Genomic DNA, 15,447 nt, shown 5'->3' with positions numbered 1-15,447 from the left:
GAGGTAAGTGCAGAAATGTCTGGAGGCACACTCATCTGTAATGAGTTAAGCTAATATGCAATGGCTATGAAGAAACTTAAGAAAAATGGGAAAATAATGACATGCAAATGAGAAATTATGTAAATCCTTGTATACTACTGAGTGCTTCTCCTGCCTGTTTGAGATTCATAGTCAAAATATGATGCATTTTTGCACCATGCACAGATTAATTATAAAAGGCAGAACTGAGTCTTTTCTATTTACTTTGCAATTAGCAAAGATGCTTTCTCTTTCTGCTAACCCTGAAAGTTCATGGTGTGAGCTGCTTGTCTTGGCCATGCCAAAAAAAACTTAGCCCCATAGTGCTCAGTAACTAAGAAAACAGAGATAGAGCCATGGAATAATCATAATAATTCTGATAATTTGGAGATACTTGACAGATTCAGAGTGGACTGGGATATTGTAAGAGTTGTGAGCCTGTATATCCCCCACAGAGGTAGTGGGGCATGTTTGGTCTTTGTATCCTTGTGGATACCAAGGTATGTATAGCCCTGTATAGCCCTCATTATACTTGTCACAGGGGACCTTCCAGAGACAGACTGGGAAAACACTGGATATCTCATAGGCTTCTACGTCAGAGATATTTCAGCATTTCTTTGACGTACACTTGGCACATGTGGATCTCTACATCTATTTTCCGGTGTCACCTCAGAACCATGCCTGGATTATGCATGCCTTTTATGGGGTGGCACATTTCCTTAAAGTGCTTAGTACAATATATTATACACATGTTGCGATTAGGACCCCATCTGGTCTATGGGGGAGGAGTACTGCAATAGGAAAGGAGACAATTCTATCAACAACCATGTATTGTGTGAAGTGGGGGGGTCACCAATTTTTCTGCCCACTATCCTAAGAGTGAACACAATTTCCATATCTGGCATACCAACGCACTCTGCCTCTTCTTACTGCATGCTAAGATGCCCATTGGTGATCTTGTTGGCTGCGTATTTTTTTTATTATTATCTAAGAAGTTATTCATGGTAAAGCATATTGTTTTATACCAACTCACTTTTTCATTGTTTTACTCCCCACACACTTTTTTCAGGTGATTTTGGATATCCACTGGAGTCATGGCTCGTGACACAAGAGAGAAATCCAAGAGGATTTGCAGAGGATAACTTTAATATAGTCCTGTCCCAGACCTGTATTATCGAGAAAGCATTTGGCAAGTTGAAAAGCAGATTTAGATATCTGGATGAATTTTGGGATGCCCTTCACTCTCACCCATCTCCTGTATACAGGATGTTTACTGCATTGACATTCAGCATGATGATGAAGTGACCCATGCTGCCACTTCACCTCCCAGTTCAAGTTAACCAGCCAGCAGCAGTAGTAAGGGACCACACGTGGCAGCCTCATGCATGACACACAGCTGTACAGGTAAAGAGGCAGCATCTAGTCCAGAAGTATGAATCATGACATCCAGGTTAGTCTTAACTTTCATGTAAAAATGCATAGAATGTAACTGATGCATACAGTGCTTTTTTTAGTTGTCTATGATGTGCGCATTGTACACACTGACAGCTGGTCAGTGATGTCATAAGGCACCATATAAGGGACAACTGCATTTTTAACTTTTGCAGAATAAATTCTGCTTAGGTGGCATACTTAAGCATGCATGTTCTGAATCTCCAGAAGAAATGGTACATTTAAAAAAAATGTTATTTCAGTATTATCATGCTCTCATGCTATTGCATATATGAAATGAATTACCATTCACTCTTAAGGTACTACACATCAGAATATTTAATTTTCCCATGCACAAAAATTGAGTTCTTAGAGACAGAAATCATTATTTGTGCAGTGCTGTGGGTGAAGTGTCAGCAGTACTAGTTTACATGGTAGGTTACTCATGATAATGGATAGAACATTAATGATGTAAATCAGTGAAATTTAAATGCCATTATATACAGTTTTGTTTCCAGATATTTCCTTCAATTGTAAGCAGTTCCATTATTGAAATGAAATGCATGGACATACAAAGTATCTGGGTTACATTTCTCACTCATGTGTTCTGCATTTTTCTGTTCTTTATTTGTTTTTTTTTATTAATAATGCATTGCCTTTCAAGTTAAACATTGACATATCTGTGTGCATGTCAGATTGCAAGTACCTGAAATGTATAGACTGAATCACAGTAGGCCAAGGTCAGATGTGTCATACATGATCTTGAGGAGGAGGGGCTGAGGGGCTGTCATGTGTCCAACTTGGTCCGGCTAATCCTACAGACACTGATCTCACAGTGCAGTGGGACTATGACCTTAAATAAGAGGTTTTCCTACATGTGGATGAAGACTGACATGGTTTGCATGAATTCTGCTGTGTTTTTCCCCTGCACTATTTCCACAAATTCTTGAGAAGCAGCTGTAACACAATGTGATACGCCTTAACTTGTCTGGATGGTACCATGTCCTCTTCTCTTTCCAAAATTGACTCTTATAAGTCCTCACTAGTGCACAAATGGAGGCTGACATGGATGCTTGGTGTGCCACCATATTATGGATCGATATGATTGTGGCATTATCCTTACTCTGTGCCATTTCTATGTAGTGCTGAAAATCCTAACTTATACCTGGGAGGACTCTGACCATTTCTAGCTGACTCTCTATAGTAATGCACTGCATCTCATCAATCACACAGAACTTTTGCTGGTGGGCAGTCAATACTTTGCATGATTCCTTGGGTAGCTGTGACAAATTCTTGTGCCTGTCATCCCTTGGTAAAGGCATCACTGTGGACACTGTTACTTTTGAATTTTTGCCATCGTCCAGAAGGTATTCCTGTTGGTTTGAGATACTGCAGCAGAGGTACATGGATTTTCTCTCCAAACAACCTGTATTGTTATGTCACCATGAGCTTAACTTTGTGATCCAATGCCATGTCCTGCAGAGTTACTAACATATTGTGGGATGTGACATCCTGCCATTAAACTTTGCAACCATGTGCCACTTTCTTCAGGCTGTTTCACAAATATAACTATGAAATTATCATCAGCATCATCAGCAGCAGCCATTCTGCTTCTGATATCCTCTAAATGTATTGGTATAGTGGAACTTTTTGTTTCTGATGCTGACTTTGTAAATAATTAACTGAATTCATTACTGCTCAGATATTGCTGTACGCTGTTGTTTGCTGTATAATGAGGTATGTAGGACACTTAACATGCACACTTTGTTCAGTATCTTTATGTGCAGAAGTGAAGGATTCATCTTTTAATAGTAATTGTTGTGTGTTACATGCAATCTTACCATTTTAATATTCAGTTCCCTATATAAATATGTTACTGTTGTCATACCAACCTTCCTGAGCAGTTGTCTGTTTTTATGTAGTCATGGGTAATAACCAGACCCCACATCATCTCTGTTTTTTGCCAGTATCATTTTCATCTGTTTCATAATCATCCCCACAAATGGAAAGGAGGTATTGCTCATCAGGTGTTAAAGGAATAAGTGTTTGAGGTCCCCCAAGAAGTGCTATGGGCAGTTGCATTTTGTCATGCCTTTGCTCTTCTTTATCCTACTATATCATTCTGTTTCTTCTTCCACTTCGTTCATGTGTGCTTCCTTCACCAACAGCATTTATATCCATATTCACTTGGCTGCAAGCCTTTAATCTATCAGCTTATTTGGGGCCCCTTTTCCAAAAAGGCATTTGCCATACGTTCTATGTGCTGCCACAAGGATGCAGTTCTCTTCATGGATACAATTGTCCTTTCTTTGTCTGGATCCCTGCTGCTACATTATTCATTAACATAAAACAGCATGCCAAAGTCATATGCTGAAACTTGTGATCCAATCTTCATTCAAACAACATAGTAATGGAAGCATATCTGCTTTTATAACAAATAAATCAAATACTTGAGTAGAAAAAGATGTATGGTGACACAAAACTAATACTCATATACACATATTGCTAGTGTCAATTCAGAAAGTTAACGTTGTGTTTGAGTAACCTGGACAGCATCATCAACATATTCATAGCAGTATTGCAGGCACATTATACTTTAATCTTATGCCATTGGTAACAGACTTGTGTTCTTCCACTACCACTTTACCGCATTTATACTGTTGTTTTTCACTCATGAGTAACAGTCGAAAATCACGCATTAAAGGAGCATGTATCCTGTCACAACAATATACTGGTGAAAATGCAGTATGTCACACTTCAATCTCCTGTGTAGCATAATCAATAAATGCCAAAAAAAGAATTTCCAAACTATTTTTCAAATTGCCATTATGACTTCTTCCCACACAGTTCCAGTGCTGCTGTCATAAATGATTCTCACATCATTAATATTTGCAAAAATCATCTTCATCTGACTATCGGATCAGTAAAATACACAATTCTCCAAGTAAACACTGTTATATAAAATCAAAACTGTTTCCCAATTATTTCAAACATTTTTAGTATTGTTTTCTTATTTCATTATATTTGTTGTTTCCTAAACCATTTGCCCCATCTTGAGTGATTACAAGTTCATTTGGCAGTTTTAAGGTTATTTGCATAAATTCATGGTCATTTATGTATTTCATATGCAGATTAGGCCTAGTTGCACTTACCTCTGTGAATCACAGTTATAAATGAGTGTGGAAGTCAACAAGTCCATGTAGCAAGGCCTTGCATAGCTGGGAATGAGCTCTGTGCCAAGCCATCCTTGTTGTGCAAATAACCATAATAACTCTCTATGATTAGAAGAGGGAAAATGGATTCAGATAGAGCTGAGTCTGCATAATCCTGATGCATAATCCACACCCATCTGGTAAACTGTGAGACACCACATCCTCTCAAATCACTCAGCAGATAACATGACCTGATAATGACATATATATATATATATATATATATATATATATATATATATATATATATATATATATATATATATATTATCAGGGGTATGGAGGGTGCAGGGGGGCTTGCCCTGCCCCCCCCAAAAAAAACTGTTTTGTTTTTTCAGTCTTTTGGCTTTCAGTCTTTTGGGAACAATCTTTAGCTGTTCGTGATTTGCATACTTCGATGTTTAAAAGAACATCCATATGTATGTGTGTGTGTGTGTGTGTGTGTGTGTGTGTGTGTGTGTGTGTGTGTGTGTGTGTGTGTGTGTGTGTGTGTGTCTGTCAGGACACTGAAAAATGCAGTGTTCAATTAATAAAGCAACAAATTACTAAAGCACACAATACCATTAAATATTTCTAATGCATACATCTGAACAGTAAATATATTTTAATATAAATTGAACTGAAAGGGTGTCATAACTTCCTGGATGGGGGGACATAAAAGAATATTACTTAAAACTCCATGTAGAATCTGTAAGGCATAGTGGAAAGCAGAAAATTCAATGGCATTATATTAATAGGTTGCAGAAAATATCTCCGCCCTCTGAGACAAGCTGACAGAAACATAAAATGTACAATTGGTAGGAAGTCAAGCAGTCCTACTAATTCAACTTTGATTGAAGATAAACACTTATTAGCACAAATGAATTATATACAATGAATGTATGAAACTTCACTGTTTTCCTGCATAATAAAGGAAATCATACAGCGAATGCCAATAAAAATGTGTACAGAAATAAGCACACATATTAAGCTAGTGCAATAACAACTTCAGTGGCTTGCTGAATAGCAAAAGAAATTGTGTCAGAAATATTGTAAAACATATATCTGAGATACTTAAACAACCATATTTTTATGTATTATATATGCAGTTCAAGAGGAGATTTCTTATAACAGAGCCCAGGAGAACAGGAGATTTAACAGACTGATTGACGGTGCCATGAATACGCAAAATAAGAAATGCATATATATATATATATATATATAGATATATATATATCATTCAAAGAAATAAAAGTTGAGTAATAAAAGGATTATTTTGTCTTGTTTTACTTATTTTGTAATTATAAATGCAGAAGTAATTCACACACACACACACACACACACACACACACACACACACACACACACAAACACACACTAATAATGAAAGAAGTTAAGTGCTTTCAGTACAATATTGCTGCACAATCCATATAAACCAGGAAATTTAAATGTATTACCATTTCTTATGTTACACCACATATGTCATTAGTATCAGTAGGCTGCAAATGTAAAAAATCACCATCTCTTTATAACTATATACTGGTTGTTTCTAAAACTATTTCTCAGAATTGTATTCTATTTGAATAAAGATTTAATAAAAGTAAAAATTCACTGTTAATAACAATTGTACTGATGTATTACATTGAGTCAATTTATTCTCTCCAGTTTTGTTTGACTGTCTACATTCCCTCTTTGTTTCCTTATTTTAATTACACATTCATTTCTTCTTTATTTTTTTCTCACATTTTTGTTCATAGTTATGGCCTCTGTTTTCCAGTGTTTCCTATCTTCCCCTTTCCTCTCTCTAAGAAACCAACAGGGCATACCTCTATATAAAGCACCTTTATATTTTTAAAAGTTAATAATAAAAGCTGTGCTGTCTGACACTTGCCTTCAATACTTCAAATGAGCTTGTGCAATCATCATAAATGAGGACTTACATTTACACTTAGTACTTCACACATACTTAAGGATTATCTTTACCTGGTATACACATTTGATGAAAGTGGGCCTTATTTTTAAAATTACTTTGCATGTACTTGTTCCTTGCAAATAACCCGCAGTTTACTGAATTTGCATCTAGGCATACTGGCTCCTTTCATGAATAATCTCTACGCAAGTGTAAACTTCATGACTAGAATACCACCCTATATACGACTGGAATTTGCATCAGGCCAGTGACAGTGACTGGTTTTGCTGGATCAATGCATTACCCCAGTTAAGTAAACTGAAATAAATTAATACATAAATGCATACATAATTGTTTCATCATTAATATTTATGTCCTCTGATTTAAAAAGTGTACACATAGTTTTGTAGTCCCTAATATATACTATTTCAAACCAAGAATGCAAAAATGGGTGTCAGGAATGAAAACTGAAAATCTGCTTTAGAAAATAAATGTTTTAGCTTTTAATCTACTCATTTATAGTTTGATGAAAAGTTAAAAGAAAATGATTCTGAGATGAAATTGATATTGCTCAAAATGCAGATTTCTAGTCACTCAGCTAAAACATTATAATTCTTTTTGGGGAAAGTAAGGTTTGTAACCTGTTATAAGAAGTACAACTGTTCATTTACCATAATCAGATCAAAGCCTGCAGCAACTTGGAAGTAAGAAAAAAAAAACAAACTCCCAGGCTATAATGGCCTCAAAATGGCCCTGCGGATTCAATAAAATCTGTATAGGCTATGTGTAGAGCCTACACAGAATGTACCAGTGCAAATGGCTATGGTTCCCACTTGGCAGAGTGACATGCATATTAATCATGGTGCACTGCTGAAGGAGATCACAGTAACAGGGATATTGAATCCATGTAAGCAGTAATGTAGAAGCTGTCTCATACTTGTGGTCTGTCCAGGGAAATCTTGGACATATGGTAAGCACAGGTCAGTAATCTCTTTAATGTATTCTGCTACTGTATACTTTTATATTTTGTTGTTAAACTACCTGTTTGTGTGGTGTGGGGTGGTGCTTACTGATGCTGAGCTGCACTTATACAGACACAGCAGACACTTGCCATATATCGAAAAATAGAAACCAGATGTAATCAGTTGTAGAATATTTTTTTATTGTGTGTTTGCGAGGTATATAGCACAGTGCTTAGGAATGCTAACAGGCATCTTAGTAGCATTTGTGAAGATATACTGGTTTGCTTTACTATCCAAGTGGCTAGATAAGTTGAGTCATGACCTACAGTGTAGGAGGTCTCAGAACTGAGTCCTGGACAGTCATACCTTTTACATTTATTGCTGTGAAAATGTGTGAGGTGACTGAAATGGCAGTTTAGTTCAACATAAAAAATTATTACATTTAGAAAGTTGCGTGATGCTAAGCACTGCTTAAACATGGTAAATGGCCTACAATGTTAGCGCATTGCTAAGCTTTGCTTAAACATAGGTTGTGCAAGTTTGTGTGATGCTCAGTTCTGCTAAAATGGTTTGCGAGATGCTAAGCAACACAGCACATTTTTGAAAGTTACAGCATGATGTGTAAGGGTGTGTAAAGCGATATTTCAGACCACTCATTTGAGTCACACTTGGCCATCGGTATGCCTGGTGCTGTTGGAGAGGTAGAGTGATTTTGGGCACTAAGGTGAGGTGTGCAGGCGTCCAGTGTGTTTGTTGCACTCCTAGTGAAAAACAACAAACCCTGGCTGCTACAGGGCAATTACCAGGGATCAGAATGTAAGTCTGAGGCCTGGGATCAGTTGGCTAGGGATCTTACCAGTGCTACTGGTATCCCCTGCACTAGTGAGCAGTGTTGTCATTACTATGATGACCTGAAGTGAAGGAAGAGTGAAACCTTGGACACCTGGGTCCAAAAAGCTAGGGATGGGCACACCCCACAGATATGTAAGTATGTTTGCCAGCACTTTATAAATATACAAGGTGAGTCTGTGCAAAACTGGTATGCATAATGGTTTGCTTCTCTTTCAACAGCTGCATATGAGAGGGCTCACAATGTCCAGTCCCATGCAGGGTGTCTGGTCAGGATGAAGCGAGAGTGTGGTTGGTAGGGAAACATCAAATTATTAACCTAATGCATAATGTACTGTCAAAATAAATTATTTACAGAATTTGCAGTGGTAACAGTCAGGTATTACATACTTGGGAAATGTAATATGTTTAGTAATGTATCACTGCCTACCTGAATCACTGTCTACCTGAAATGGTAAAGTAAGTTAAATCAAGTAAACATACATTACTGTGTAGTATAGCTTCCAAACATCAGTTGATGCTGTGGCCTACCCTGATTAACGGTCACTGTTCTGCTCTGCTCATTGTGTGAAATATGTTGTAGGTTGCACTCATGTAATGAGGAGGGTATATGGGTTATTTCTTAGAAGTCTGACACAGCTATCCCTGCTGTAATGCCAGACCTGAAGAAACAGTAATCAATAGATTTTAAATGATGTTGGTGCTGTGATATGTAGTTTTCAAACAAATAAGTGTTTACTATTCTTCTAATCACTGCATGTGTGTTCTCATCTGAGTCCAGTCAACTGTAAAAAGGAAATGATTAAAGAGTGCAGGAAAAAACTGTATGATAAATGTAGTGCAATACCCACAGTAAGGTTCAAGCCTGAGTTATGACCAGCATTTTATGTCAAATAATGCTGTATATTCCTCCCATTCCAGGAACAACGTATATAGGTAAGTTAGCTGAAGTTTTGGCCAGATATCCATCTGTATAAATACCACATTTTAAGGTACATTATCAATAAAGTTTAAAGCAGGGTTGTGCTTTCTTAACTAATCTGTTCAAATAAGAGTGCAGTATGGCTGTATTCACTGCATGTGTGTTCTAATTTGATACCTGTCAACTGTAAAAAGGAAATGAATAAAGAATGAAGAATAATTATCTGATAAATGTAGTACAATACCAATAGTAAGGTTCAAGCCTAGTTATGGCTATTTTGTGTCAAATAATGCTGTATATTCTTCCCACTCCAGGAACAAGGAATATGGGTAAGGTAGCTGAAGTTCTGGCCCAGACATCCATGTGCATAAATGCCATATTTTAAGGTACATTCTCAATAAAGTTTAAATCAAGAATGAGGTTTGATAAGTACTATTTTCAAATAAGTGTGCAGTATGGTTGTATTCACTGCATGTGTGTTCTAATTTGACATGAGTCAAATGTAAAAAGGAAATGAATTAAGACTGCAGAAAAAAAATGCCTGACAACTTTAGTGCAATACCCACAGTAAGATTCAAGCCCGAGTTATTTGTGTCAAATAATGCTGTATTTTCCACCCACTCCAGGAACAAGGAATATAGGTAAAGTAGCTGACATTCTGGGGAGATATCCATGCGTATCATTGTCAGATTTTAAGGAACATTATCAATAAAGTTTAAAGCAAGATTGCACCTTCATAAATAATCCTTTCAAATAAGAGTAAAGCATCCCTGCATGCACTGCATATTCTGTTCTAATATGACAGCAGTCAACTGTTAAATTAAGTACACATTTTCCTGGGAGTCATCGCTTATGGATTCTAATCCCATGGCAGCCAACTAAGAAATCATCAGCTGTCTAGTCTACTTAGTGTATACAAACATATCTCTCAACCATCATGCTTTTTCAGAATGTAATGACTAATGCCCCATATGTCTGGTCCTTGCTTATCAAATAAATGACATTACTTGGATTGAATTTATTGGCAAATCCATTATCAGAACAACTTGCAACTAATATATGAGTACTCTATGTTCCCTGTAATTGTGCCTCTGTACCACCATGTGTTAGAACTTGGCCCATAATTTCCCATGCTAACAGGCTGAGAATTATGTATGTACAGCATCATCTATATATTAGTTGCATTCCCTGTGCTCACAATGAAATTGTACATATGTAGACATATGTAGTAATAGTCTGTGTAGTAATATTACCTGCAAAGTTGCCTATATTATTTTTCTCTCTCTCACCCCAAGTCTTCTCTTCTTTAATTTATTAATGCTATTTCTTATTATGATTTCATATTAAATATATATTTTTGTAACAACCTCTTATGTTGGCCTTATGTATAACATCATATTGGTATGATGTTAAAATAATTTTACTAACCTTACTTATTGTTGTTTTCCTTATTATAATCCTTCATATTTCATTTGATTAATCATTATTATGTTCTATAATGTTAGTATTAATATCTGTTTGGTTATGTTTATTCTCACCTTATGTTTATATTTATTTTCTACAGTGTGACAAGGTAGGCTGGTTCCTGGTGATCCACCTACCATGGCTCCCCCAGCTGTGGCACCGGGGCCCAGCATATCTAGGCCACAGCCTGGTGGTGCATCCTCTGCTGCCCCTGCACTACTTGTGGTGCCAGGTATTTCTGCCCCACAAGCTGTGGCTGGGCCCCCTTCTGGGAGCAGTGGTGGAGGGAGTGATTTTTGTCACCTGTGAGGAACTGCCAGGTATGGTGCATGGGTTGCTGCTCTGAACTATCAGTGCATATCTACGCAGGATGGAGAGCATGCTGTCCATCCTGGTGGGGTGACCCTGGCCCGGACACCAGCATTCCCCACTGCCACCACAGGGGCAGTGAAGGAGCAGTGCTGACAGTCCCATGGGTGACAACTTAAGTCACACTGCTGCAGTGTGCGATGCTCATGGGCCTGGGATTTCACAACACCCTCCCCATCCAAGCTGTTCACCCCCCTCTTATGTCACACACCAACCCTGTCTGTTGTCTTGTCTGTCTACAAATGCTTCCCCCATCTACTCAACTTACCACCGCTCACCAAAATTCCACTCTCACCTTAGAAAAAAGGGGCACCTGTCCCACAAACAAATTTGTCCCATATATAGTTCTCCATTTCACACACGTGTCCACTAGACACACTAACTTTGGACTAATTGGTATGACAATGCACTGCTTTTGCCCTACCCCTCACTCTGAGGGTGACAGTCCAAATTCAGTTAAAAATTCTGTTAAGATGCACAGTTGTTGCTGTACAAGAAATGGATACCTAAGGTTCTGTCCTATACCCTTCCTGCACATACCTGCCTTTCAGTATGTTTCCCCCCCTGCTTGCACCCCATTTCACCACTGCCCTATCTCCCCATTTTTCTTCTCTTTAAAGATTATTTGTGCGATGCAGCATACTGCACTGCTTAGCTATGGTAAATAATGCTAAACTTGATATATGTGGTACAAAAGACATTAATCATATTCTAAGAAACACATCTGTGCCCTATCTCAAACCAGAGACCATTGCACCTACAGAAGAGTAGATCAACCCACCACGCCACACAGCTGTTAATGAACACACGTGTTTTAATCAAAACATCATAATGCACAGGTTGCTGTCAATAAGTGTATTTAAGTGATGCTGTTGATTGTGCTGCACCACACAAATCAGCTAAAACAGTATAACAATAGTACTGTAACTGGGACTCTTGTACAGATATACATCAGTATAAGCCATACACATAAGAATAGATGTAAGTGAGGTATCTAGTAGCAGGTAACCCTGCAATTCTATGTACATGACAAAAAGACACTTGCTAAAACATTACTGAAAAAACAGAATTGTAACTGGGATTATGGTAGTAAAAGACAGCTCTCTAAAGCCATATAATTAATAGTACTTAAGTAAATATCAGCAGATAAATGTGGAATGATATCTACAACATGTGAAAATACAGTTGCTGCAACAGGGACTCAGTAGCTTAGTATGTAAAATGTAGTGAGAACATTAGTTTTTGGTACTCATGGTCTTGAGTTCAAGTACAACTGTGTCTAGCAGTGAAAATACATTTATGTGGACATCAACATTATAAGTTGTGATATGTATGTCTGTCTCATCACCTATTTATCCACCCAAAGCAGTTCAGATGGAATGGCTGCTTCTAAATAGTATCAGTTACAGGCCTACTGGTAGGACCACTCCTACCTACTCCTATGACAACAGTAGTAAATGCAGAGAATGTCAGGTCATGCATTACTAGGAATTCCAAGGGGATTTCACATTGTGTACTGAAATTGTGGTCCAGTAATATCAGACTGCTGCCCACAATGATTTTCTAGTGATAGTATAGACAACCACAGCTGCACAAGTAACATACATATATGGAGGTTGTGCTACATGCACAGGTGGCCAGCAAACATGACAAAACACATGACTTGGCAGTTGCCCAGCTACATGATATAATCGTTATTGTACCCCCTACCATTTTCTAGGACACACAATGCATGTTGTCTGTTGTTCTAGTATTGATACCTTTGGCTAACATACTTACCTGAGACACATAACCTAATTTCCAGTGGAATGGGTTCCCTCCATCTGGCTCTACCGATACAACAAGGCTGCCACATGCCCACACTTACTGTTAAGTCTTGTTCACTTGCAAAGTGTTGACTCTCTCTACCTATGCCTATTGCCTGCACTATCAGCTTCAGCTTCACACACCTGTATCTAAAAAGTAGCTGCTGCAGACATTCTCTTTGCAATTATGCAGTATCTTTATCCCAGTAATTTTCATCCCAACATATGCTAAAGGGGATGAAAACTACATTGATTCCTTAGATCTTGTTCAGTGGTGTCATGGGATTGGCCGATTACATTGCAAATCAGCTGTGTAAGCTGCAATTAGGATTTATGAAGCACAGATTGGTTCACAGGCAATCACTTGCTAATTAGAACCATGTTGAAAAGGCAAACATCAAGCTAGGGGAACCATTGTGTATGAGAATTACCTTGCAGGGTGAACTTGTTGGCATAACATTCATATATCTGTACCTTTCCACAGAGGGGAATTGTACTCCATCAGGAATGTAACCATTTTTCCCACATAATGCATATGTTTGAATATACTTAGGAGGAATGGGGATTACCTCATTAAGCCTTTCTTAGAGCTGTATGCATGGCATGTCATTGATCTCCAGATACCTACATAGCAACTACAGTGCAGTAAGGGTAGAATGCTTTGTGGTAATTAGCTACACCAGTCTCATTGTGATTCCCCACAATAGCTGTTGTAATAGTACACTGCTATTAGTTTGGCATGGATACTGATATATATTATAAGGAGGTGTTACCCCTAGGGGCCAAACTTCAATGGACTCCTGTGTTGGGTGTGTGATCATACATCACTATCTGTCATGGCACAGACATGAATAGCTGACTATTACTACTACTACTTTCATTCACACCCTTTGTATGTTTACACACTGTTGAATATGGCATGTGTTGTCAAGCAGTGAATATTGCTTGCAATCTTTTATTGATGTATCTCTATATACTGCAGTCCTATGTACGTGCTCCTGATGTGTTCCCATTTGCTTGTATTTCAGGTAATATGTATCCTCGATGCCAGGCCCTTTTACAGATGCTGAAAATGTCATAATCCTGGAGGCATTGAGGCAAAGCCATCAAACCCTGCTGTCCAGGGGGAGGGAAAAGAGTGGGCAGCAATGTGGTCTGACCTGGTCCATGATGTCAATGCTGTTGGCTACCAGAACAAGACATATGAGCAGGTGTGACATGGTGCCACTGACATGATCACAGCTGCATGCAGAAGAGGAGCAGATGTGGCCAGGGTTCGTGGTGTCACTGGTGGAGGTTCTGCAGCAGAACAACCATTGTTGGCCACATAGGAATTCCTGGCAAACCTAGGAACACAGTATGGCTCTCAAGCATCCATCACACTGTATGTTGTGGATGTGGGTGCCACCATTTCCATGCAAGAGGAGCTTCCAGGTATACTTAGTTGGACCAGCAATGGAATACTTTAGCATTCAGTGTATCAGGGTGTACATAGGTTTATATGGGTGTCACATGTGTTTTTTTCTTTTTGGGGGGGTAGCAACACTTTGACTGTCATGTTCATATTGTGACTAACATAGCAATTAACATAGTAGCTACTGTAAATGTGGGATCTTTGGATGTATTACCCTGTTATACTGTAACATGCGGTGTTATTTACATTATCTCTCCCTCAAATTTCCACAGGTCTCTCAGGAAGCAGATGAGGCCATGCTACTGCTCCTGGTAAGCAAAACACTTTTCTGTTAGAGATGTAGATTTAGTGCAATGTATTTGCTAAATTGTCATCCCAGGCCTGTTGGCTGGATTGATGTACATTCTGTATGATTGCCAATTGCACGGATATTTTCTGACTGTATACAGTGTAGTCATACCTATGCCTTTAGGTGTGAGCACACTGATAGATTTCACAGCATTGTCAGGACATTACAGACTGCCATATGGTTCAACTTTGTAGAGTTTTGCCAAATGTCAACAGTGTACATCATTGATGGCCATGAGATTCCTGTTTAAAGAACTTTTATTTGCAATAACTACAGATGTTTGTCAAAATAGGATGTCCTCATGTCCTACTATATGAAGTTTAGGGTTAAACAAGTCTGTAATAGTGACAGCAGTATATACAGCATAATATATGCTGCAACATAGTACTGCAGAGCACAATAGCCCAGGTATTAATGTACTGCTTTTCCCTTTTTATCACAGGTGACCAGGGGGGTTGGTCTCTGTCCCTTCACAACCTGATGCCAATGTCTCTTCAGACTCTGATGATGATGGTGGCCAAAGTGAGGTACAGGTTGGGGTTGCAGGGGGTGAATCTGTCACAGAGGTTGACATCCCACTTCTGCCCTTACTGTCACTGTTCACAATCAGTGGGGCTATGTATAGCCAGTCCCCTGAGGCCACAGATATTTGACAGTCAGAGGGTGAAAACATTGAACAGGAATGTGTGGCTACTATGGCTGCAGTGAGTATTGATAATGGCCATAGCCAAAGAGCTGGCAGGGTTCCACACAGGCAGATTTAT

Source organism: Protopterus annectens, chromosome 5.part0, assembly GCF_019279795.1.
Source record: "Protopterus annectens isolate FY-2018-M chromosome 5.part0, PAN1.0, whole genome shotgun sequence".
Classification (NCBI taxonomy): Eukaryota; Metazoa; Chordata; order Ceratodontiformes; family Protopteridae; genus Protopterus; species Protopterus annectens.
Note: the sequence above shows the minus strand (reverse complement) of the source record.